Genomic DNA, 26,312 nt, shown 5'->3' on the forward strand with positions numbered 1-26,312 from the left:
AGCTGAATACTGAAAGGCGGCAAGTAATTCAGCGTCAGACCCTTTAAAGGCCATGTCACATTACACGACATTTCCAGCAATTTTCAGTTGTACTGTTCATTTATATCTATCTATCTATCTATCTATCTATCTATCTATCTATCTATCTATCTATCTATCTATCTATCTATCTATCTATCTAGATAGATAGATAGATAGATAGATAGATAGATAGATAGATAGATAGATAGATAGATAGATAGATAGATAGATAGATCTATCTATCTATTATATAGTGCTATATCTATCTATTATATAGTGCATATCTATCTATCTATCTATTATATAGTGCTATATCTATCTATTATATAGTGCATATCTATCTATCTATCTATTATATAGTGCTATATCTATCTATTATATAGTGCTATATCTATCTATTATATAGTGCATATCTATCTATCTATCTATTATATAGTGCTATATCTATCTATTATATAGTGCATATCTATCTATCTATCTATCTATCTATCTATCTATCTATCTATCTATTATATAGTGCTATATCTATCTATCTATCTGTAAATCCATTGCTAATAAAGAACAATTAAAATGCAGCTGTTTAAGATTAAACTAAAAGGTTTAGGATGGGTAATCGTAACACACAAAACTACTAAAATGGAGCATCAAACTGTTGCCAGAGCAATAAGCGCTCCAACATCAATAGTTGCCTTTGGCTAAAATCCTGTAGCTACTACAACCCCAGAACTGACTTTGCAGACCCCTCGGTGTACAGTATGAATTGCCGTTAAATATTCTCATGGCCCTGAAGTTTGACAAGTACAGTTATGTATACAACAGGCAGGCTTTATAGACCCATAGAGTCATCATTGTCACATGTCCATCCATCCATCCATTTTCCAACCCACTATATCCTAACACAGGGTCACGGGGGTCTGCTGGAGCCAATCCCAGCCAGCACAGGGCACAAGGCAGGAACCAATCCCAGGCAGGGCGCCATCCCACCACAGGGCACACACACACACACACACAAAGCACACACTAGGGACAATTTAGGATGCGCCTAACCTGCATGTCTTTGTACAGAAGAAGCATTTATATGATTTTCTCCAATTGTAGCAGTGGTGAGTAAAGTGACCCATTCAGGGCATACGGTGGGTCACAAGAGTGTTTAAAATGGCATCTTATAAGTTTAAGGACCAAGCCTTTAGCCCCTAATCCACATACCAGCTACAAATTCTGTTTTATTCAATCACAATAAATACTGAAAAGCATAAATTAAAAACATTTTCATTGGCATTTCATTTATCTGGCTTGAATCAGGCACTTGGGGCCTGTCCTAGCTGCACTCGGAACGAGGCAGGAAGTAAACATGAATGGGACACCCGAATATTCATTGTCCATTTCTTAAACCCTTTCCAGATCAGCAGTGCTAATTTGGTTTTCAAACGGCCTTTGAGTCGCCAAGTGATCTGTCAGAAAGAAACAAAGCAGCCTGCAGCGTGTCTGTACATCTGGAGTGCCATGATGTAATTATAAAGCAGTCCTTCTCATTTTTTATTTAATAATGCCACTCTTACACATTTTCTTTCTTAGTAATTAATAATTTATTGGTCTCTGCTCTTTTGATTTCACTCTTCCTGTTATTCTATTTCACAAAGCTAATTGCTAAGTGGATCGCTAACAAGTACTGTGCTGCTAAAAGCCTTGGACATGCTGGCAAAAAGTAAAGCCCAGTGCCTCGTGGCTCCTGAGCTGGATTAGCAAGCAAGAAAATAGAAGGCTAGCCTGGCAGTGCAGACAGAGGCTTAACTTCAATTCACAGCCTGGCCATTGTCTGTGTAAAATTTGGATCTTTTCCTCTGATCTACATGCACTTTCTTTGGTTTTCCTCATCTGTCCCAAAGGTGTGTGATTTAATGGAGTGTGTGATTAGGGATGTCCTGAAATAAATTGCCTTGCACTCAGTGCTGCTGAGATAGGCACCAGGTCCTTGTAGGCCTCTGAGGAAAATTAACACTGGACAACACATTTTTTCAAATGTTGTTCTTCCTGAGAAATATTTTCATTGTGATAGACAGCTTCAAGCTGAACATGAATATGATTCCAGACTGACTGTCTCACATAGCAATTTGGAGAAACATGAAGTTAACTTTTACTGAAGTTAGTGTGTTTAATCACTTAATGATGCTGACACACTGCATTAGTTCAATTGAGCTACAAAAGTTTTGCTGCTGATTTTCATTATTACTTCGCATCTGATGTTTCTTGTGTCAGAGTCCAACAATAGTCAACTGACTTTGATGGATTCCACTTGCCCTGATATTTCTTTTCCATCACTGCAATGTCCTGGTCAGACCTTTCACCATGTTGGGCACTAATGACACTAAGATTAGTAAGAAATAAAGTCCAAGTGAGGCAGGATCTGGAGTACAGTGTGCACTTCTGGTCACCACTCAACAAGAAAGACATAACAGCACTTGAAGCTGTGTAGAGGAGAGCAACCAAGTGCACCCCAGAAGTTAAGGACATGACCTACTTTGACAGACACAGAGAATTAAACCTGTTTAGTCTCAAGTAGAGGAGACTGCAAGGGGACCTAATCCAGACCTTCAAGATTCTCTAAGGCACTGATAAAGTAGATTTAGCAGAATTTTTTCAACTAAACAGTGAATCATCTACTCGAGGACATGAGTGAAAATTAAGAAGAAGTGCCTTTAGGACTGAAGCCAGGAAGCACTTCTTTAAGCAAGGAGTTGTGAGAGTCTGCCACAAACATCCAAGACAAGTAGTCAAAGCAGAAACCTCGATAACCTTTAAGAAGTGTCTGGATGAGAAATCGGGACAGCTTAGCTATTAGCTAAACAAACAAACATGATGGACTGGATGGAATCATTGGTCTCTTCTCGTTTGTCAGATGTCTTATGTTCTTATGTAAGTGTGAAGGCAAAAAATGAATCTTGAGCAACACATTGCCCTTTACGGTTTTGTATGCTTGAAGCACATTGTCAGTCTGTTGGACATAATTTGGTTCTCTGTAGTTGTCAAGAAAATTCTCAACAAAATCCTTCAGTGACTTCCATGTGATGTCCTCCAGCATTACTAGCAGATCTTCAAACCATGAGTCTGATTTGTGGGCCAACAAAAATGCCTTCATTAATCTTCACATCAGTTATTCGTGGAAACATCGATCTTAAATTTTGAAATCCTGTACCTTCCTTGCTTGCCTCTTTTAAAAAGTTTTCTTCAGTCTAAGTTTTATTTGAAAAACAGAAAAGAATACCTTTGTTGGGTCGGCAAGTGGTTTATGTGTCAGACTATTCTACACTCAAACCAAACGCTGACAGAGAAGCCAATTCTTTTTAGTGTCATGAGACCCTTTAACATGGCTATCCCAGGACTTGGTATCTCTGAGCCTTAATTCATAATTCTTAATTCATAGCAGCATTGCCACTACTTTTGATCACCACAGATGTTCAAGCTGCCGTTGTTGTACTGTATACAGGTATGTATACTTATGAAAGGAAGTCACAAAAATAGGTATTTGCAATAAAACAGTACATGATAATAAAATCTAAAGGTGATTTTTGTGATCAGCACACCCGAATCATAAGAATTCCATAACCAAAATATTTGTTATCCATTATAATGAATAAGCAGATTACATGTTGCCTAATATTTCTTTTATGAATATCATTCTTTATCTGTGGTGGGTTGGCACCCTGCCCTGGATTGGTTCCTGCCTTGTGCCCTGTGTTGGCTGGGATTGGCTCCAGCAGACCCCCGTGACCCTGTGTTCGGATTCAGCGGGTTGGAAAATGGATGGATGGATGGATATCATTCTTTATAATGAAACTATATTTTATATTTGCATTTTTGTTAATGTTATATGAGAATCCACTTCTGCTTTCTTTAATTCTCAGGGACTCACACTATATGTACAGAGAGTCAGTAGTTTCAAAATTAGCGCAGCATTCCACCATAAATAATAAGCAGAACTAAAGCCCAATCCACTGTCCTCTGCTGTGTTTATATGAGGTGTACATGCAGACATCTGGGCTTTCCTCAGACATTGGTGGGCCTTCTGGATGATAGCCGAGTGTGGTGTTGTGCCCACTTCAGGTGACCAATTATAGTCATTCTGAGAAATTTAAAGCTGCTTATCCTTTCTACAGCCGGTGTAGGTTTGATTTCAGTCTGCCTCCTGCTACCTGAAGTCTGTGAGCAGCTCTTTAGTCTCACAGGCACAACTGTATCAGAAGGCAAATCTGTTTTCTGTGTGTCTGATAAGACGTCCTTGAACAGATTGCTTAGTGTCTGTATATTGGTGTGAAATGGATGTTGTGTCTGACTGAGCCCACAGGTGATCTGCCATCCCCTCCAGAGCTGGTTCCACCTGTCACTGCTGGGGTAGGCTATACCATCCCATTTTCCTAAGTAAAAAAGTGAAGTCATAAAATAGATTGAGAATCTGCAAGAGGAGTCAAGAAACTGAAATATCTGGAAGGACTTGTGGGAATGTTTCTACTTAAAATAATAGTTAATGGAAAAAATAAATCAACATACTCTTAAGTGTCATCACTGAAAAATATTCACTTGAGCATGTCTGAGAAATCCAAAAATAATCATCAAGGATTCAGGAAATCTTTAACGTTGAAAAGCCTCCTAATAATAGCAACAGCTCAGAAGAGATTCCAGTTACAGCTTTCATTTAAATTTGAGTGTTTTTTCGTGGGATTCCTATTAATAGCCACCTGAAGCAAAGAAAATGAAATACATAGATCAGATATTCTTCTATCTGTCCATTTTCAGGACCTGCTTACCACAGAATGACAGACAAAATAAGGCTGTGTTATTTTTTGTGGCTCTCTCATCAAGAACACACAGGTCGGTCACAGGGGGCGTGTTCTCAAAGGTCACAAGCTATAACATCACACATGTGTTCTCAAAGGTCACATGCTGTGACATCACACATGTGTTCTCAAAGGTCACGTGCTGTGACATCACACGTGTTCTCAAAGGTCACATTCTGTGACATCACACATGTGTTCTCAAAGGTCACGTGCTGTGACATCACACATGTGTTCTCAAAGGTCACGTGCTGTGACATCACACATGTGTTCTCAAAGGTCATGTGCTGTGACATCACACATGCTAGCCCTCAGTTCACGCCAAACTTCATCCAATATTGTAGATAAATCGAAGAGAGTTTGTGAGTTATTTACTGTGATTCGGGCTTTGGAAACCTAGCATTTTCTTTTGTGACTTTGTGTTTGGTTAACGTTCAAGTTTTGGCAACGCTCTATTTTGAATTCCAGGTTCATCTCATGGTCCATGCTGATTCCTAGGTGCTCAGTTCACTTGCACTGGCAGCACACAAGCCTTGTTAAGGAGACCACAAACACATCGCTTGAATTTAACACACAAACAGATATCAGGATGAAAAAAATGTTATTTTATTTCATCTGAAAAATTTGAAAGTTTGCACCTCTCCTGGGAGATTCGATAAATTCAATAAATTACTGACTAAAGTCCTGTTCAGATGGGATTAGTTTACACCTAGAGGCAGAGCTGGACCCGCCATTAACACGAATTAGGTGTTCGCCTAGGGTGCACATCATAAGTGGGAAAAAAACCCATCCGCACGGGTTGGTTACCAAACAATTGGTTGGTGCACTAATAAACTTGGCCTAGGTTCAAAATAACTTAGCATTGGCACTGCCTAGAGGTGGTGGGTAAAGTAATTATTACTTGATGACCTCTGTAATTTTATTTCCGCCTCAATCGCTCATGTCAGTAACTTTTTATTGACTGCACGTTTACATCTCAGTAAAGATTATGGAGCTTTTTACCTTCTATAAAATGGCCATAAAAAATAACCTCAGGTTAAACTAGTTGCATGTGATTCAACATGTCCATAAAATTCAGTCATTTGAGGATTTAGATGAGATTAAAATTACATAGGTCATCCTGTAATAATGACTTTAATAGTGTCTAAAGTGGAAAAAAAGGTCTGTGTGTGTTCTTGTTGTGCATGCTGAATAACGGTGAGGTAGGGTATTTCCAAGGTCCAAAGGCACACTGAAATACACAATTTATATCAAATAGTGGGGGTTCCCCCATTGAGATGTAAACTGGCATGCTGTTCTTATAAATAAGGGTTGCTAATGTGGTCCAAATGGACTGTACACACTGGTACACATAAACTACCCACCGTTACTCATAAGGCAAGAACAGGGAATTGCGGGTACAGAGTACCGCTGCATACCGGCTCTGGTTATAATGACCGTATCCATCCACTTGGTGTCAAACAAATCCTGTCTGAAACGGACTTTTGGATATTTTTTTCCAAATGAGTGAGTAAACTGAAGGGTATCCAGCATGACTCAGTGAAGGAAGGAGACCATTGCTGAGTAGGGAATTATGGGTTTGACCTGCAAGATTGCTGCTCCATGTAAATAAGCATGAATCACTTGTTTTTTGCTTCTTGGGTGGCAGGAATTTGAAATCAGTAAGCAAAATATGTAGACTCGGAACAGAAAAGAGTCAATTGATTGAAACAACTTGAAAGGGGTGAATCAAAAATCTTAGTTTTTAATGCTTCTCTGGAAGCCTGTCATTTTTAAACATACAATATAAATTAAAAAAAATTCTTTTTGTTCCTTTTTGATGGAGGTTTTCCTGTATATGTAAAATATGGAGTCTTACTGCTTCCTGGCTCTTAAATATCCAAATGTCTGGTACACCATCAGTCAAAATGCTGCAAGCAGACAGTCTGCTTGGAAGCCATATGCAATGTGAAATCGACAAAAGAATGGAAGTGATAAATGAGATTCATTTTTAAAGAAACAAAGCATGGAAAAATTCCACAAAAATTGTCATAATCCGATTAGTTCATCAAGGATCCTGACAGTGGGGCCTCCCATAATTAAGTGTTAAATGTTTTCAGTGATGGATACAAATACTTCACTCAGCTCTATAGGTTAAAGAAGCAATCTTTTAGATGAATTGGGTCTTCATTTGTTCTTTCTCATACAAAGGCTAGAGAAGTGCTGAGTGAGTTGGTATGTGTCACAATGAGGGGGTGAACTGGACAGTGACCATCATGACTCCATAAAGAAAGGAACCTGTTAAAGAGTAAGGACCAGTGCTGTTTGCCATTACATGAACTGACTGTTCTGTTAAAGTTATCTATCTATCTATCTATCTATCTATCTATCTATCTATCTATCTATCTATCTATCTATCTATCTATCTATCTATCTATCTATCTATCTATCTATCTATCTATCTATCTATCTATCTATCTATCTGAGAAGTTAAAACTCACAGGAATCAACTTAAAAAGATCAAACAGGCACCTTCATGCTGCTTTTAGTGCTCATTGATGGTCATGTGCTAAAATCATGTACACTGCATTATAAGAGACCACATTTTTATACAAATATTTATATATATATATATATATATATATATATATATATATATATATATATATATATTGTCATATGTTTGTGCCTGGGGATCACCTTCAAGTTAAGGTAAGTGATTCTGTTCCTAACCAGGAGGAGGCGCTATCCCTAACTACTTTCTCTCTTCCATCTTCAGTGCTGAGAAGAGCCTCAGCAACTGACACCGCCCTCACAGCCCAGAGAAGGCCACACCTCTTAGGGTCAGGACCAATTAAAAATGGGCGTGTCCAGAGTTCCAAGTCTCATTTGGATCCTGAAACTCAAACATGGAAGAAGCCTCCGAACTGCCTGAAACAGACGTGCTTCAGCTCTGAAAAGTTGTTGTGGCTGTTTTGTTTTTTTTTTTTTGGTAAAGGCTGGATTGGTCATCCTTTCTTTTCAATAATGTATTTCTTGTATAGCCCATAATCACAAAAGGATTTCCTCAATGAACTTTAACAGGACCTTTTTTTTTAAATCCTTGACAATCTAAGAGGACAAGAAAAAGTTAAAATCTTGGGTAGGTGTATCAGACAGAGACCCCCTTCCAGGTAGGTTGGGCATGCAATGAGTGTCAAAAATTTGCTTAAATACAACACACAAATCAGAACCCAAGTAATTCTCCTCACAGAGCTAGATGGCCAGCCTATCATTACCACCTCAGAAATACCATACAGCAGTACAAACTACTTTGTTCTTGCACAGCACTCCTCACCAAGTGCAGGCGCAGAGCAACTTTCTGACAACTTTCGAGGCAAAATACAAGAATAGATTATACATAACACTCACTAAATACAGAACTATCACATATGAGGATACAGATTTGTTAAAATATATCAAAAGCAAAGTAGAAACTAATTAACATAAATGAAAACTAAAATATCTGTCCATCAGTTAACTCTAGAAACATGGCCAGATTGTAGAAAAGGAGTCAGACAAGCCAGACACAGTCATAGTCCGAGAACCTCAGCCAACAAGCTGCCACCCCCTGACTGGCCATTCTACAGCTGAGTCAGTGCTGGGCCAGCTAGTCTGATGAAAGGACTCTTCTACCCAATGATTCCAGTGCTCCTTTATCTGAGATGACTTTCAAAATACTGGGTTTGCCCAGCTGGTTCCACAACATATATTGTGGGCTCCTTGAATCTTTCTGACCTTGACAATATCTATCTATCTATCTATATATATATATATATATATATATATATCTCCATCCATCCATCCATTTTCCAACCCGCTGAATCCGAACACAGGGTCACGGGGGTCTGCTGGAGCCAATCCCAGCCAACACAGGGCACAAGGCAGGAACCAATCCTGGGCAGGGTGCCAACCCACCGCAGGGCTATATATATATATATATATATATATACTAGGGGGTTCCACCTGTCACGTTGCTTACCTACCCCCCCAGCCTGCGCCACACACCAGCCACTTCGCGTCTCTGCCACTCAAGTTGTTAAAAGGGGGGCTGAACGCACCCCAAGGAGACGTGGTCACTCCTTCGAAACCCCCTCTTAAGTGGTGATACAATAGGAAACTGGCTTGCTGCTGCTGCTGCTGTGTCGCGTGATCTGCATCTTGCACGGCACTTCAAACATTTGAAAGCCTGTACAGCAAGCTGTTCTACTCTTTGTCTTTTATTTCCGGCGTGGTTAAATCTCTTGGCACAAAGCCTCATCTCGCGGGACTTGAGTTCTTGATATGTTTTAGTTTATAATTTAAAAAATGGAATAAAAATCTAACAACATCACATTAAAGTTCGATAAATTCTGAAAAGAATGATACCAAATATATATATGTAGGTTTTAAAATAAGCCAGATTTAAAGCGTGACAAAAAATGTGACATAAAAACGTCACATAAAATCATTGCACAAAATCGTTCAACTTTTAGGCTTAGGATTTTATATATAGAGAGATGATAAAATCCAGTGTCTGTCTATATGTATGTTTGTCCGCTTTTCACAAGAGAACTACTTAACGAATTTAAATCGGGTTTTTTTCTATAATTTGCTTGAATATTCCGGTTGAACTTGCAGCTTCACTCATCGCACTATCATAGTTTGCTTGTGTCAGTGATTCATTTGCGTGAATCTGAGAGAGGAGGAGGACCTCAGGAGTGGGGAGCTGGGCAGGGCCCTCCTCACTCACGCGCCAGCCTCCGTTCGAGTCAGTCTACCTATCACCACGTGCTGGAGCGTACCTTGCTTCCATTTAGCTAATGATACCTGTTTGTTCAGCAGACATTATCATCTAGAGATTGTTAAGGAGTAACGTTTGACGTTTTTGAGGGAGAGATCAGAGATACGTGTGTTTTAGAGGGTAGCTGCTGATTGGCAGAGATATCACGGCCAGGGGCTTTTCTCCCCACATGGGGGACTCTCTCCCGTCAGAACTGAACACGATCAGATATAGTGCCAACATTTGACGTTAGAGTGTACCTACCTTCAACTTGACCAGAATTACATTTTTTAAAATTTTTTTTATTGATTTTTCAAGTTTGTCCTGTTTCACTACTATGTGGGCAGAGTCGTGGGTGACAGCTAGTATATACAGCATGGTTGTCATCTTAAGGACTCAAGCAAGATAAGCAATACCACTCCAAGCCGACAGGAGGCACTGTTGCTAACTATCCTTTCTCTTCCACCTGCAGCTATGAGAAGAACCCCAGCGAGGGCCCGCGGACCCCATTAAAGGCTCCACTCTTTCCACACGGGATATGCAATTAAAGGAAGTGTGCTCCGAGAGAGTTGTCTCACTTCAGACCTGACTGTATTAGTGGACAGAACTCCTGTGCTACCAGAAGCTTTTACCTTTTGGCTGGATTCACCTAATTTTTGTCTTATTTTCGTACAGGCTAATTTTTTTCTATACAATTATACTGCTTATATTAGACTTTTCAGAAAAGGGCAGAATAAATATTCAGAATTCTGTGACATTCTGTGAATTTTTGACCAGCCTTGTTTCTCACTTCTGTACTTATTCTGTACAAAGACTCACTTTGGTTTGTTAAGTTTATCAGACACACATTACTTGCGTGTTGTTTTTACTGTTGATTTCCACTTTTTCAGAAAAATAGTTGCTTGGTATGCTAATTATTAAGTGGATTTAATAATTAAAAAGGATTTCCTTCAAAGGAGAAAAAAAATGGTTGATGCCTATGGAAAACTAAATAGGTTTTGGAAAAATGCATCCTTAGTGGCGTGACAACAATTCAAATTGCTCTCACATGTCCTAACATGAACCCTTGAAAATCGTAGATTTTTTTCTTTAGTTCTCATTCTTGTGGATATCATTTGCTAAATCTGTTCAGATATTCACATTAGATGTTAAAATAACAGGGTCACCTCTCTTTCTTATAACGATCAGATCAGAAACCTAAAAGGAGGAGACTCAGCACATTAAAATAAAGTAACATATTTCAAGCAGAACCTGCTGCCTTGATTTCCCTCATCTCCCTGTTTCAAGTCCTTATCCCACTGCCACCTCTATAACCAACCAAGGGGATGAGGACACTTATTTACATTTACATTTGTTTAGATAGCAGATGCTTTTATCAAAAGCGACTTACAAAAGTGGTCAACATAATAAAGCAAACATCAGTCTGAGGAGCGGTTTAGGAACTGGTGGAACAGGGCAAGGGTACAAAATTGATCAGAACAAAATGCAAACTCGTTGCAGTACCTAATAGCAGTTGGACAGGACACCAGACATGATGCTGCAATCTGAATCATTTGCAGCGTCTTGGTGGCCCACAGAGAGTTGCTGCTGGCAGTCCAGATGTGACAAGGCCAAAGTGAGGACCAGGAGTTGTGCTGTATACTCCATTAGGTATCAGTCCAATCTTGCGGATGTTGTGTAGAATGAACCTCCAAGATGGAGAAACCATTGTGGCATGGTTACTGGTCATTGATCACCACCCCAGACTCAACCTCTTTAATACCTGTAACTTCCCAGGCCCCAGGTCACATCTAAAATGCCAACAGCCATTCAGCACAAGTGCCTGCAGAGATGCACTCAGATGCATTAACACCCCAGATCTTCACACAAATTGAAATGTTCTTGTAATGCCTGCCTTACTATCTGATCAACAGAATGCAAGTTTTATTTTTCTTGGAATCCATGTTGAAGCCCTTTAGTGAAAGAATTACAGCACTGTGCTCTGGATACATCTAGGTGACGCAAACCAACTTAATACCTCCAAGGTTTCACCCTCCATTATGAAAATTAAATATATTGCAATATACCCAAAAAATATGTGAACATGTCTTGCAATACAGTGTATAATGAAAAATATATGTACTTCAAATATATATTTCTAAGATTTATTTTAAAAACAGAATCAAATATACATTTCCCTTAATATACTAGTCACCGACTAACCCAAAATCAACATCTTTGGAATGAAAGGAGAACATGCAGACTCCATAGAGACAGGGGTACAAGCTCCATGCTGGACTGAGTGAGGTCACAGGACAATAGCTGGACGAGACAAGGTCAGAGATCTTCTGTGTCGCTGATAACAAGCATTAGTGAGGACTTTGATTTTTCATCACATCTAAACTGTGGTGGTACATCAGATTATCATCTGCCTGCTTCATTTTGTGCCACTTTAAAACAATATTACTGATGCTGTGAACTTGAAAATGATGGATGTAAAATTGAAACAGATGGAGAATAAACATACAGCTGTGTGTTGTTGAATGAGCTCATGAGTGTTTTTATTTTAAGGCAATTTATGTAATTTGTTATTATTCATTAATAAAGTAAAGATCTCATTAATTTAATAAAAAATGTGATGCACAATCCATCCTTCTGTTTTCTCAGCCCACATATCTAAGGCAAAGTCACGGGGCAACTGGAGCTTCTAGTTTTTTCCAAAAATGAATATCAAAACTTGAACTAAGCAGGGCTGAAAATGGAATGGTAGATAAATAATTTGCTTACGAGAACATAGCTAATGCCAGTTTAACTTGAAAGAAATAAGTCATGATGTCCAACTCTATCCAGCTGCATTTTCCTCAGGATTTCATGAACGGCAGACTGTGTGAGAATATTTCTTCACTTCTTGTTCAAAATCTGCTCAGTCCACCCTAGCTGGACAGTTTCTGAATTTAATTTTTTAATACGAATTGCCCCATTGGCTCCATGGAGGTTTATTTGCACTTGTAGAAGATGTTACATGAGGACCATTCATGAAAAATCAGTCCTCAGATATTAAACTGGTTAATTCTTCTCCAATTATCTACACATCTCATCCCACCAACAGTAAAGGCACTAAATAATAGATAGATAGATAGATAGATAGATAGATAGATAGATAGATAGATAGATAGATAGATAGATAGATAGATAGATAGATAGATAGATAGATAGATAGATAGATAGATAGATAGATAGATAGATAGATAGATTTTTTAAATGAGAAACCTCTTTGTTACCACAGACAACACATATTAAAAGCAGTCAAATGGTGTCAGAAAAAGAATACACTCAGGTCTAAACAACAAAATGATGAAATAACGAATGAATGACAAATTACTTAATTGAGGTTACTTGCACTGTAGGCTGAATAACTCATTGAGCTCATGTGCTGGTTGTCCTTTAGGTCCCAGTTTGTTTAAAGGCATGTGAACAGAATGAATCTCAGTGGAGCTCCCCTTTAGACAGTTGACAACACGCAGATTTCATTTTCACAAGCACATTGCTGGCCACAGATCAATTCTTACATTTCCTGAACTTGCTGTCCTATTATAGGTTCACAGGTACCTGTAGCCCCATTGCTCTAAATTTTCTTTACATTTCAATTGATGCTTCAGGCCATGATTGCCTTGAACTCCATTTATCAAGTTAACTATTTAGCTATTGCCTAATGCGTAGTTAGAACCCAATGTAGCCATCATTCATTCATCCATTATTAATCACACTTGTCTCTATTTAGGGTTCTAGGAGCTAAAGCCTATGCTGGGTGCCAGGCAGGAGCTATTCCCAGCCTAAGACCAGAACATGCTCAAGTTGTCACCTTTAATATATTAATTTGGGAGAAATCAACAATATTCTGAGACCAAAGATGAACAAGTGGGAACATGAAAACCCCAACAGTGACCAAGCCAGGGCCTCAATCCATAACTGTGGTGCTGAGATGCAACAGTGCCCACCACTGTGCTGTCCCATAAATATTTTATTATTAAAATGTTTCATGTGTAAAACCAATACTCCACAGTGAGGCATGTTTGAAAATGAATGGGTTGGAATTCATGGCACCAATAATAATGCATTTTATTTATACAACACCTTTCCCCAGGCACTACTGGTCTGTTCTATTTAGTGATCTGTCTGCAAAAGACTTGTGGTGGGCTGGCGCCCTGCTCGGGATTTGTTCCTGTCTTACTCCCTGTGATGGCTGGGATTGGCTCCAGCAGACCCCCATGACCCTGTGTTAGGATATAACGGGTTGGATAATGACTGACTAACTGATTGACTGCAAAAGGCTATGGAGTCACTTGGCTGACAAAATACTGTGTGGGACGTGCAGAAAGTCACAAATATTAATGATGAAATGGATGAAAAAAAAAAGCAAATCCCAGATGTAAATCAGCACGCAAAATACTAAACTCTGCATGACAATCCAGAGAACTCCATAAATAGTGATGTCTGAAGTTCAATTGACTGCAAAGTGACAACAATAAAATGAATATTTATGGAGTTAAAGTTTTGGCTTCTCTCTTGAAGTGGGGTTGTTGGTGCTTCTGAGGCAGTGCAGCTCCGTTTAAACCCTGCGTCTGGTTGCTGTCTGTGTGGAGCTGCAGTTTTCCTCCTATGTTATAAACACATGCTGTTAGATTAATTAGCAATGTGTGACTTTGAGTGTGTGTGTGTGCAGGACTGGGTCTTGCATCCCACCTAGAATGGGTTCTTTTTTTGACCCAATCCTACTAGGGTGGGCTCCAGCCTTCTGTCATCATTAATGAGTTTGAGAACGTTATGCTGTGCTACGGAAACGTGTGCATCCTTTGGCACTGAACCAGTAGATTCAGGAACAGTTTCTACTCACAAGTCATAAGGTTGCTGAACAGTTAATCATAAGAATACATCTCTATATATATAAAATCCAACACCTGTTTGTCTGTCTGCTTTTCATAAGAGAACTACTCAATGGATTTAGATTGTTTATTTTTCTATAATTTGCTTGAACATTCCAGTTGATTTTACGACTTCTCTCATTGCACTAAGTGTCATAGTTCCCTTGCAGTACTGATTTATTTGCGTGAATCTGAGAGAAACGCAATGGGCTGAGGGGAGGGGTGGCAGGACCCTCCTCACTCATGTGCCAGCCTCGGGGCGTATCTTACATCCACTTACCTAGTGAACGAGAGAACTACTTAACGGATTTAGGTTGTTTTTTTTTCTATAATTTGCTTGAACGTTCCGGTCGATTTTGCGACTTCTCTCGTTGCGCTAAGTATCATAGTTCACTTGCGGTACTGATTTATTTGTGCGAATCCGAGAGAGACACAATGGGCAGAGGGGAGGGGGGCAGAGCCCTCCTCAATCATGTACCAGCCTCGGGGTGTATCTTAAGTCTACTTAGCTAGTGAACGAGAGAACCACTTAACAGATTTAGATTGGGCTTTTTTCTAGAATTTGCTGGAACATTCTGGTTGATTTTGCGACTTCTCTCATCGTGCTAAGAATCATAGTTTGCTTGCAGGAGCGACATATTTGCACTAATCTGAGACAGAGGCTGCAAGGCTGAGGGGAAGAGGAAGTGTAACATCAGGAGTGGGGAGCTGGGCAGGACCCTCCTCACTGTCCAGTTTCACTTCTACACGGGCGAAGCCACTGGGGATAGCTAGTATTGTAATATAACAAACATTGAGCACTAAATATATAATACTTGCAAATAAATATTGTGTGTATCTTCTTATCCGTTTGTCTGTCCAGGGTTTTAAATCACCTGTAGCTCACAAACCGTTTGACCTATTGACCTGAAATTTGGTACACATATACTACATGATGTCTACTGTCCACTTTCGGGGGTTTGATTTTTATTACTCTTTTTATTTTTATTTTATTTTATTGTAGAATCAACTCTCGGCAGCAGGCAGCAGAATGGCCATGCGGTGTATGTGTACGGGCGCCATTCTCATCCCTACCACCTTTGCCGTCACTTCCCCTACCTCTTCATATCTTAAATCATTCTTGAGGCAGATTCAACAGTTAAGTGACAGCTTAAGTGAAAAATTAAAGAAAACGCACTAAGTAATTTCAACACAAACACTGACCTAATCTGTTGTATTGTGAAAAGATGCCGACGAAAGTAAAGAAGAAGCGGGCCGCTAGGGTGGAAAAAAGAAGCGCTGCTCAGAAAGCAGCAAGCGCATCAACCTCTGAGCAAACAAATGTTAAACGTACAGAGAAAGAGGATGACAACTAGGAATGCTCAAGGCAAGTGTACTCACTGCATGTTATCATGCAGTGCGCCGTTACTAGTTGTATGTAATTATATATGCAGTCTGTATCAGGGTGACGGTGACTGCAGGTTTTCATTCCAGCTACTTCCTCCATTAGTAACCAATTACTAATGCTAACAGCACATACTGTGTTACCTTCATTTTAATTCACTTTCATTTCTTTTTTAATGAGCAGCCCAACAGTAAAAAGACAGACGATGACAGGGCCAAGTTAGATCTCAATATCTGTCACAATAAAATATCTGGAAAGAAAAAAAAATGAAGGTCTGAGAACTGCTGATCTGCTGAGGTCCAGAGAACATCTCAGAAAAAAGAAAATCAGGTTTGGAAATGACTGGTGTGCCAGAATGAGAACACTAACAAAGCCCTTGAATGAAATAACATTAACAGAGAAATAGGAGACTAGCTGGAAAGAAAATGGTGGCCCTCCAGGATTTTTTTAACACCCCTGACTTAGCTGTTAGCTCGCTTTTTATCTCTATTGTTTGGCTGCTGGCTAAGAAAAGAAACAGTTAAGCAAGTCATTCATAATTAAGTCAGAAGCAGGATGTTACATTAGTAGTGTTACCCATGAAGAAAGTAGCCGGAATGAAAACCTGCAGCCACTGCGGCCCTCCAGGATCTGAGTTGGACACTCCTGGTATAAATGTTGCTAAGTGTAATTTTTCTTTATTTATTTAATTAAAGTAAATATGTTTATTAGTTCATTTTTTAGTATTTTATTTTTGTCAACTGTTCTGAGGGGACATGCAAATAAACATTTCATTGTATAATGTACACATGATAATAAGCTTGACATGATTTGAAAATGTACGTATTTAATAAAGGTTAACATGTTAGTTATTATATTTAGTAGCCACAAGCATAGTTCATAATTTTACAGTCTATGCCATGACCAGACATCCACGCATCCAAATTTTTGGGGTCATGAGGGCACAACCTAATCCCTTTAGCACTGGGAACAGGGCAGGAGCCAAGTATGGTGCACCTGTGCCAGCCCATTGCAGGACACACTGAGGAACACACTGAGACACACACTCACACTCGCTCACACCAGGTCAGGTAATCATCACAGGTTCAGTCCCAATTTCTTAATTATCCATGCAGAAGCAGTTTTGTGTTTCATTTTAATTACCTCGCTTGTTAACATTCCCAGTCCTTAATTTCTTGTTGTAGGCTGAGACATCTTACTGTTGTTAATTGCTTTGTGCAAAGCATCATCTATTTAAAAATGAGGTACAAATGAACCAGCAGTTCATCACATAGCCTCATCCCATTTACACCTGCATGTTTATCATAAACTCTCTGTATTAATGAAATATTTGGAAAGAAAAGGAAGGAAAAAGGACAACATTTTTGTTTAGGCACTGCAAAAATGCATCTACTGTATTACTCGGATACTAGTATGTAACAAGACCTTAACAAAGACTTCTTTATACCTTAACACAAAGCACCAGTAGTGCTTTGAACTGAACACCAGCAAAACCAAAGAGCTGGTGGTGGATTTTAGGAGGCCCAGGCCCCTCATGGACCCCGTGATCATCAGAGGTGACTGTGTGCAGAGGGTGTAGACCTATAAATACCTGGGAGTGCAGCTGGATGATAAATTGGACTGAACTGCCAATACTGATGCTTTGTGCATTCCTTATGCTCTTTATTCCTGATGCTGATGCTCTTTATTCCTTAGAATACTGTAAAGAATAAGATGCTGCAGATGTTCTATCAGATGGTTGTGGCGAGTGCCCTCTTCTACGCGGTGGTGTGGTGGGGAGGCAGCATAAAGAAAAGAGACACCTCATGCCTGGACAAACTGGTGAGGAAGGCAGGCTCTATTGTAGGCACAGAGCTGAACAGTTTGACATTTGTGGAGGAGCAACGGGCGCTGAGCAGGCTCCTGTCAATCATGGAGAATCCACTGCATCCACTGAACAGGATCATCTCCAGACAGAGGAGCAGCTTCAGCGACAGACTGCTGACACTATCCTGCTCCACTGACAGACTGAGAAGATCGTTCCTCCCCCACACTATGCGACTCTTCAGTTCCACCTGGGGGGGGGGGGGGGGGGGTGTGTGGGTAAACGTTAACATTATACATAAGACATAAGTTATTGTCTGTTATACCTGCCTCGCACTCTCTACCTTGCATTTTTTAACTTGCACTGCATTTTTATCACTCTTTAATTAATATTGTTTTTTGTATCAGTATGCTGCTGCTGGAGTATGTGAATTTCCCCTTGGAGATTAATAAAGTATCTATCTATCTATCTATCTATCTATCTATCTATCTATCTATCTATCTATCTATCTATCTATCTATCTATCTATCTATCTATCTATCTATCTATCGTAAATAAGCGCCTTCAGCTTGGGAAAGGTGCTATATAAATGAAATGTATTATTATTTTATTATTATTATTATTATATTCAACTCTGTAATGTGTAGCATACTATGAAATTTTGACATGTTGGTAAAACTACCAAAAAAAAATCAAGGGTTCACAGGTCTTATACTTATACTACTACTACTACTACTACTAATAATAATAATAATAATAATAATAACAATAATAATAATAATAAAGGATTCTCTAAGAGCTTCCTGTTCAAACAGATGTCACGGTCAATGCCAACCAACCAAACATCATTTATACGAATCTGTCCACCAATAAAACTATTTTAATAGACATCATGGTGCCGTCAGACTATTACATCGGTCCATAAGAGACTAAATTGGAGTACTACCATCAGCTCGGAAATGAGATTAAAAGGCTTTGGAAAACAGACACAGAAGCAGTCCCTTTCATCATAGGTGCTACTGGGGTTATTGTTAAATCCGTCAAGCAATAAACAGAAAGGATCTCAACCAACATCAACATCTTTATTCTACAAAAACAAGCAGCAATATGCACGGCGTACATAAACAGCAGAGTCCTTGGCATGGTTAGAAGTCTTTAATACCAGACATTTTCCTTTCAGATGACCCTGACTAGGCACCCTAACCCTGACCAGACCTAAATTCTGGAATTTACCCCTACCCAAGACTTTCAACTATGTCCTTTCTCTAGAGATCTCTTCAACAGGCATAGTTTTCATACCAGCTGAAAGGCTGTGAGATTCAAGGACTGAAATATAATAATAATAATAATAATAATACTGCATTTTATTCATATAGCACCTTCCCCATGCTCAAAGTGCTATGGAATATAAAGTGAAATCTGTCTCACTGAAGCCGTCGCTGACAATTCCAAACTGAAGTTATTTCAATGTAGCGCACTGCAGAGATAAACAGACACTTTGCTGACGCTTTTTCAGTGTTATTAAGACCCAACAAAGCCTTAGTTAAGGTCTTTTTACATACAGTAAGAGTATGTTACTAACAGGTACGTTTCTTGCAGTTCCTAAACTTGTGTTACTGAAAAAAAGTGAAGGACTGAGAATTACTAATTTGCTGCTCGCCACACGTCATTTGGGTGAAGATGGCAATATAAGAATGACTTGGCCCAGCAGAATAAAGACACTTCCAAGAAATCCATTATCAACAATGAACAACTGTTGATTGGACTGAAACAAAAACCTGCAGCCACTGCTGGCCCTCCAGGTGTGATTCTGGGGACTCCTGCACCAGGCCATTTCACCTGACAGGCATGTTTGCAGGATGTGGGAGGAAAAGCAGAGTACCAAACATGGAGACAACATGCAAGCAGCATAAATAAACATAAACAGCCAGCTGGACTGGTCTGACAACACAGTGGCACTGTAAAAGAAGCCCCAGAGCAGACTGGACTTATTAAAAAGACTCAAATCTAATGAAGCTTGGAGCAAGCTGCTTGGAATGTTCTAGCAGTACATAGTAGCCAGTGTGGTGTTCTCTGCTGCAGTCTCCTGCAGAAGCAACTTGAGCTCAAAAGAAACACAATGTCTGAACAAACTTATCAGGAAAGCCTGGTTCATCACAGGGCTAACACTGGACACACTGGAAGTGGTTGTGGAAATGAGGATGATGGCAAAATTGGATGCCATGATGAAAAATCCCCTACATTGCCACCAGGAGGCACACTGTTGGAGAACATTTAGTCACAGGTTCATCTCACTAGAGCCTTTTCTGCTCACTCCTATCAGGCAAGTCAATGCTTCCTCTCAACGTCCCAAACTAAATGTTTATACTTTGTCAGGTTAGTTTTCAGTTTTAAGTCCATTTTGCAATTTCTGCACAATATGCAGTATTTATTTATTGATTGATTGTATTATTTGTCCTATGAGTCCATATGCATGTTTTTTATGATTCTGCTGCTGTATGCATCTAAATTTCCCCTTGGGAGTGATAAAATGTATTTAATCAAATCGAATGCAAACCCCACACAGACAGAAAAATCGGACTACTTTCTAATCACTTGTGTTGCAGCAGCTTGACCACTGTGCCATCGTGCTGCCTCTGCAGGAAGACTGTTATGTGTAGAAACCCATTTATCTCTTTTATGAAGATTCTCAATCAGTTTAAGGGTGACAAGAAGCTGGAGTCTCTCCCATCAGCATCTGGTGCAAGGCAGGAGTCAAATCAAGATGGTCTCAGCACATAGTACCTTCACTTGTACTTCTTTACTGCATATTAGGGCCATGGAGGAGACAAAAAGTGGCCCCTCAAGTGTCATTTAGACATTTGAAAGAACGTCTTGTGAATAAACAGAACTGGAGGATGGGGCAAATTTTTCAACATAGATTACCCATGGAAAAAGTCTGGGTGGCCGCCTTTATCCCAGAAATCAGGGAGAATGCCAGCTTCTCCTCCTGATGTTGATGTTGGCATTGAAGGGCCCAGGCAGCAATCACTGTCACGATTGATAAATAATGGCATAGCTGATCTGTTGTGACAATACACCTCACCCTTGTGTCACATTTCTAAACAGGTGTGCACTCTGCTGATTTTCTTTGTGCCACTTTGTCAAGAGATGCCTAGGCTGAAGTTTACTAACATTCTTTCCAATGTTATCCATGAGAACCTCCTGCAATTCCCCCTGGACACATTAAAACTTTCCCAGAATAGAAAGTCAGCCAGCCAGCTTCTGACGTTAACACAAACCCAGAAAGTTCATGGCTAGTAAACACAGCTTTGCCTGTGAGTGATGGGCACACTCTGCCATTCGACATCTGCTGCGGAGATAACTCAGCAGGAATCCATGGCTTTGACCCTTAGACGCCCCGTATCACTTAAAGGTGTCCTATAGCTGGAGCGGTTACATTATCAGACTCCATTACATCTGTCATTTAAATGCACTGATAGCCGTCCTAATGTCTACTTTAGTGGAAGAGCACAGAGCTTTAAAAATGAGAGGGCATCGCTCGTGGGCCAGCACAACATTGCTGCAACGGCCCCAGGGAAGAAGAATTATCAACATGTGAGAATGGCATTCAAAAGAAAGAAAGAAAGAAAGAAAGAAAGAAAGAAAGAAAGAAAGAAAGAAAGAAACGATCTTAACAGCGGCTCATGGGAATGCACTAAGAGGATGAATTGATAAAGGAGGAGGCTCGCATCACATCATTTGAGTCCAATGGCAGAAATTTGAGATCTTACACAGACTTTTATATCTTTTTGGATTTCATTCATAAGCTCTGAGCTGAAAAGACCTCATATATTGGCCTTAAAAGAGTTTTTTCACACTAATTTGATATTTTTAAAGATACTGTTGTTGAGCACAGTGACTGTGGATTGTTGGGAAATGCTAATTACTGGCATTCTTATGTTGCATGTTTGTATTGGTGTTTAATTTGTGTGAGCTTTACCAATTCAAATTCCATTAACAATATTAGGAGAATAAAGTATTTAGTTACTGTACAGTGGTGTTGCTGCCTTGTAACAAGAAAGCCGAGATTCATTCCTTCTCTCCGTGGAGATTGCAAGTTCTCCCTGTAGATTATAACTAATAGGTGGAAAATAAAATAAAATGAAAAAATCCAAATAATCCACTTAATCCTGGAAACCAACGCAATCAGTAGCCACGAGGCTTGAACCAGTGCTGGATGGGGTGCTGCTCTATCACAGAGCCCACTGACATGTTTAAAAGTTCCAATCAAATTCACACCTCGGGGAATGAAACTGGAGTACCCTGTAGAGAAACACACACAGACATGGGGGGACTGGGCAAACTCTACCTAGACAGCGCCCAGGTTTGAAATTTAAAGTAAAGGACACTAGATCCATGAGTAAAGAGCACTGTGCTGCGTCACCCCTTATTTGTATCGTTAATAACGACAACCCCTTCTGTTTTCGTACATTTTGATAAAGCAGTTCTTCTACAGCGCTGCCATGTGAGGCCTTAAAGGATATTTCAGTGAGCCCTGATTTTCAGTTATTGATTATTAGAGTGTTGTTTCAGCTTTCACTTATTGCTTTGGAAAAATGATAAAAGTTGAATATATAAAGAGTTTTTTTTACACTTTTTAATACCAGTTGGCTGTTTTTAGAGGCCTGATAAATGGGCAGGTAGAGTAGCTGAAACAGATAGGACTGAATAGCTCACTAGAACCTTCAACAGACACATGCTAGCAGCTTTCTTTAATAAGTCTGAATGTGCCTAGTGTAGGTGCCAAGGTGAATGGACTGGCATCCCGACTGGGACTGAAAGTGAGAGGCCATAACAGAAAGACAGCACAGAGGAGCTGCAACACTGCCAGGATGGTTAGCAACCCATATGCCAGTCGAGATAAAAAGCTAATGGATGGACCGGGCAAATATGGATGCCAGAGGTAGTTCATTCCCCCACACAATAGAAGGCAGTGTCTTTCCAGGCTGGTCCCAGTTAGGACTGCATGAGAATTGCAATTTAGAAGAGCAGCCCTTTTGGGGTCCTTGGGTGCAACAAGAGGGTACTATCAGGGGAAGACTGCTCTGGTTTCTATATAACCCGGAAGTGCTCTGGATGACCACTGCTGCAATACTGGAAGCATTCCTGGGTCTCATTTAAAAGAAGCCTGCTGCATCTCCCCGATGAGTTGGCATTGGGAGGCAGTGGGTGACACTCACCAGGAGGGCGAAACAAGTAGAAGAGCATTGTGAATTCTAAATTATTGGCTGTATTTACATGGAAAGGTTGGTGACAAAAAAAAAAATAAAAAACTTTACTGAGTTATATTGGTTTACATTGCGTCTGAGGTTTGGGGCACAGTGGTGCCCCCTACTGGCTTCAATATGTAGTTACCTCCAATATGCATACATGGACAGATGTGCCATCTCTAACAAGCTTAAATGGGTAGAAGTCAAGAGTTGTCTCCCGTGAATTTAAGTAGACAGATATAGCAGCTTCTAGAATGTTCATGATAGTACTTGGGTGTTGTACTGTGATTGTGAATGTAGTGAGAAGTCAAGCAAAATAACGCCTTTTATTGACGAACTATAAAGATTACAATATGCAAGCTTTCGAGGCAACTCAGGCCCCTTCTATCATCTTGCCTGAAGAAGGGGCCTGAGTTGCCTCGAAAGCTTGCATATTGTAATCTTTTTAGCCAATAAAAGGTGTCATTTTGCTTGACGTCTCACTAGAATGTTCATGGAGAGAAATCAGGGTATCCATCCCTACTGCCTCTTGCATATGGTTGTTTGTGAGGACTGTCTGTTTGCATGTCTGTCTCTGTAAGCATATTGGAGGCAGCAACATCTCTGCATTCAAGCTTGCCATGGACAACTGTTGATTTCTGCCTGTCGAATCCTGTTAGAGACAGCTGCTGTGCCCCACCTATCTAACCATACTGAGGGCCAGCAAGAACTTCCATTTATGAAGCTTAAACATGGATAATCAGATCTGTCTGTTTAAGTGTGTTAGAGATTTGGATCTTGCTATGAGAACATACTGGAGGAAATGTGCATTTAAGTTCACTAGACACAGCTTTTTTTAAGCTTTTTTAAGCTTGTTAGAGATGGCTGTCCACCTCTGGACTACGTACACACATCTCAACATTAAAGCCTGTTAAAGAAAGCTGCTGGCAGGGTTCTAGTTAAGATTCTTTAGAGACAGCTGTCCAGACCCACCTCAGTATACTACAGCAACCCTCTCTATTCATTTATTTGAATGGCATCTAACTGGTTTGAGACAAATATCTTCATCTTCCTGAGTTTATTAGGACAGTTACATCTTTAGAAGTAGAAGCTTCCTGTAGGCAGTGGCTGATGATTTAGTTTTATCCTTATAGATAGATAGATAGATAGATAGATAGATAGATAGATAGATAGATAGATAGATAGATAGATAGATAGATAGATAGATAGATAGATAGATAGATAGATAGATAGATAGATAGATAGATAGATAGCCTTATGCTCTGTATATGCATTTAATGATCATTATCATTCCTGGTGGCTCTGTAATCTGTACTAACCCCTAGTTTCTCTTCTGTTCTTCTTCTGGTTTTCTGCGGTGGTGATCTGCACCACCACCACCTGATCAAAGCACCGTGATGTCCCTCCATTGATGGATTAAAGGCCAGAAGTCCACATGACCGTCATCATCAAGTTCTTCCATGTGAACCCTGAATACAATGAGGACTGATTGAGGTCGTTTATGTTAGGTAGAATGCCTAGAGGGGGCTGGGTGGTCTCGTGGCCTTGGATCCCCTGCAGATTTTATTTTTTTCTCCAGCCATCTGGAGTTCTTTTTTTTTTTCTGTCCTCCCTGGCCATTGGACCTTACTTTTATTCTATGTTAATTAGTGTTTCCTAATTCTATTCTGTTTTTTCTCTTTCCTAATCATGTAAGGCACTTTCAGCTACATCATTTGTATGAAAATGTGCTATAGAAATAAATGTTGTTGTTGTAGAAAAGGGGTCCCCAACTCTGGTCCTGGAGGGCCCCAGTGGCTGCAGGTTTTCATTCTAACCTTTTTTAAAATTAGTGACCTGTTTTTGATCCTAATCAACTTTTTTTTAAATTAATTTTAATTGACTTGCTCTTGAAAACTCAGACCTCTTAATTGTTTCGGGTTCCTTAATTAGCAGCCAAACAAAAAAGAGATACAAAATGAACCAAAATGTGACCAGCAAACTGTGGCCATCATACAATATCTGAAAATAAAGAAAGATGAAGGTGTCAGGAATGTTGATCTGCTCAGGTTCACAAAACATTTTAGCAGTGCTCTTAGAAAAGAGAAAATCAACAATTTCGGAAATGTCTGCTATTGCACAATGAGAGCAGCAACAAGCCATGGAATTAATTAACGGCAAGAATCTGCGCCTAATTAAGCAACTGGTTGGAGTTTGAGGCCCTGACTTTGTTGGTCTTCTGTTGGTTCACTAACTTCACATTTCATTCCTGTTTGGGTGCCATTTAAGGAAAGCAATAAAGCAATTCAGAGGAATGATGAAGAAATTCAGGGGAACAAATCTTAAAAGACAAGTCAATTAAAATGAATTCAAAATTAGCAGCAAAAACAGGTCACTGATTAAGAAAAGGGTTAGAATGAAAACCTGTAGCCAGTGCGGCCCTCCAGGACCAGAGTTGGGGACCCCTTTTCTAGGCACTTCTGAGGCAGTGTTAGCCATACTGTACATTTAAACCTGTTGGAGACAGCTGTCCAGTAATATCTGGAGACAACTCCATGTAAGCTCTGTGTATTTAAGCTTCTTTAAAGACAGCTACCTGGAACGGCCTGTTTAAGTTTGTCCTGTGCAGACAGCAAAACTGTACATTTAAGTGTGCTGGAGGTGTCTACTAACTTCTAGCTTGTTAGAGAGAACTACCCAGCCTCATCTATCTAACCATACTGGGGGGTAAGTACATACAGTATGTTTATTTATCAAGCTTCTTAAAGACACCAACCTGGATTTGTCTGCTTTACGCTGCTTTGAGATCCATATCGGTCTATAAAGGCATATTGGAGGCAACAACATCTGTACACTTAAGTATGTTAGAGAAAGCTGCTGGCACCTGTCTGTTTACAGTTGATAGAGACGGCTGCAATGTCCAGTCCTACCTGTCTCAACAAACTAAGAGCACCTGCGTTGTGTCCAGCTATCAGGCTTCTTAAAACAACAGCATACTCGACCTGCCTGCTTAAGCTTGTCGTATTTCTTACTGATTAGGCTGATGCCTTAGTCGAACACTTGAGATTCCATTTTTTGCATTTCTTTTGTTTTTCGAACTGGAGCACAAGCAGGTGAAGTGAGTTGCCTGTGCTCACATAGTGTCAGCAGCAAGATCTGAACCAACAACCTGAGGGTTTGAAGTCCAAAGCCTTAAGAACAGCTACTCGTATTTATTCATATTGGCACAATCCCTGTAGATATTGCCGTATATTTAATCTTGTTAGAGACAGCTGTCCAATATCTGGAGACAACTCCATCTTTCCATTTACACTTATTAAAGGTGGCTGCCTGGATCTCGCTGTTTAACTTTGTTAGGGCCC

General features: G+C 39.9%; 1 protein-coding gene across 1 annotated transcript in view; it reads right to left on the reverse strand.

Annotated features, from left to right (window-relative positions):
- Window positions 1-26,312, reverse strand: part of LOC114664121 (G-protein coupled receptor 20-like) — a 59,547-nt gene that overhangs the window by 30,930 nt on the left and 2,305 nt on the right. The gene's annotated exons all lie outside the window — the stretch shown is intronic.

This window comes from Erpetoichthys calabaricus, chromosome 13 (assembly GCF_900747795.2).
Source record: "Erpetoichthys calabaricus chromosome 13, fErpCal1.3, whole genome shotgun sequence".
In the NCBI taxonomy this organism is placed as follows: domain Eukaryota; kingdom Metazoa; phylum Chordata; class Cladistia; order Polypteriformes; family Polypteridae; genus Erpetoichthys; species Erpetoichthys calabaricus.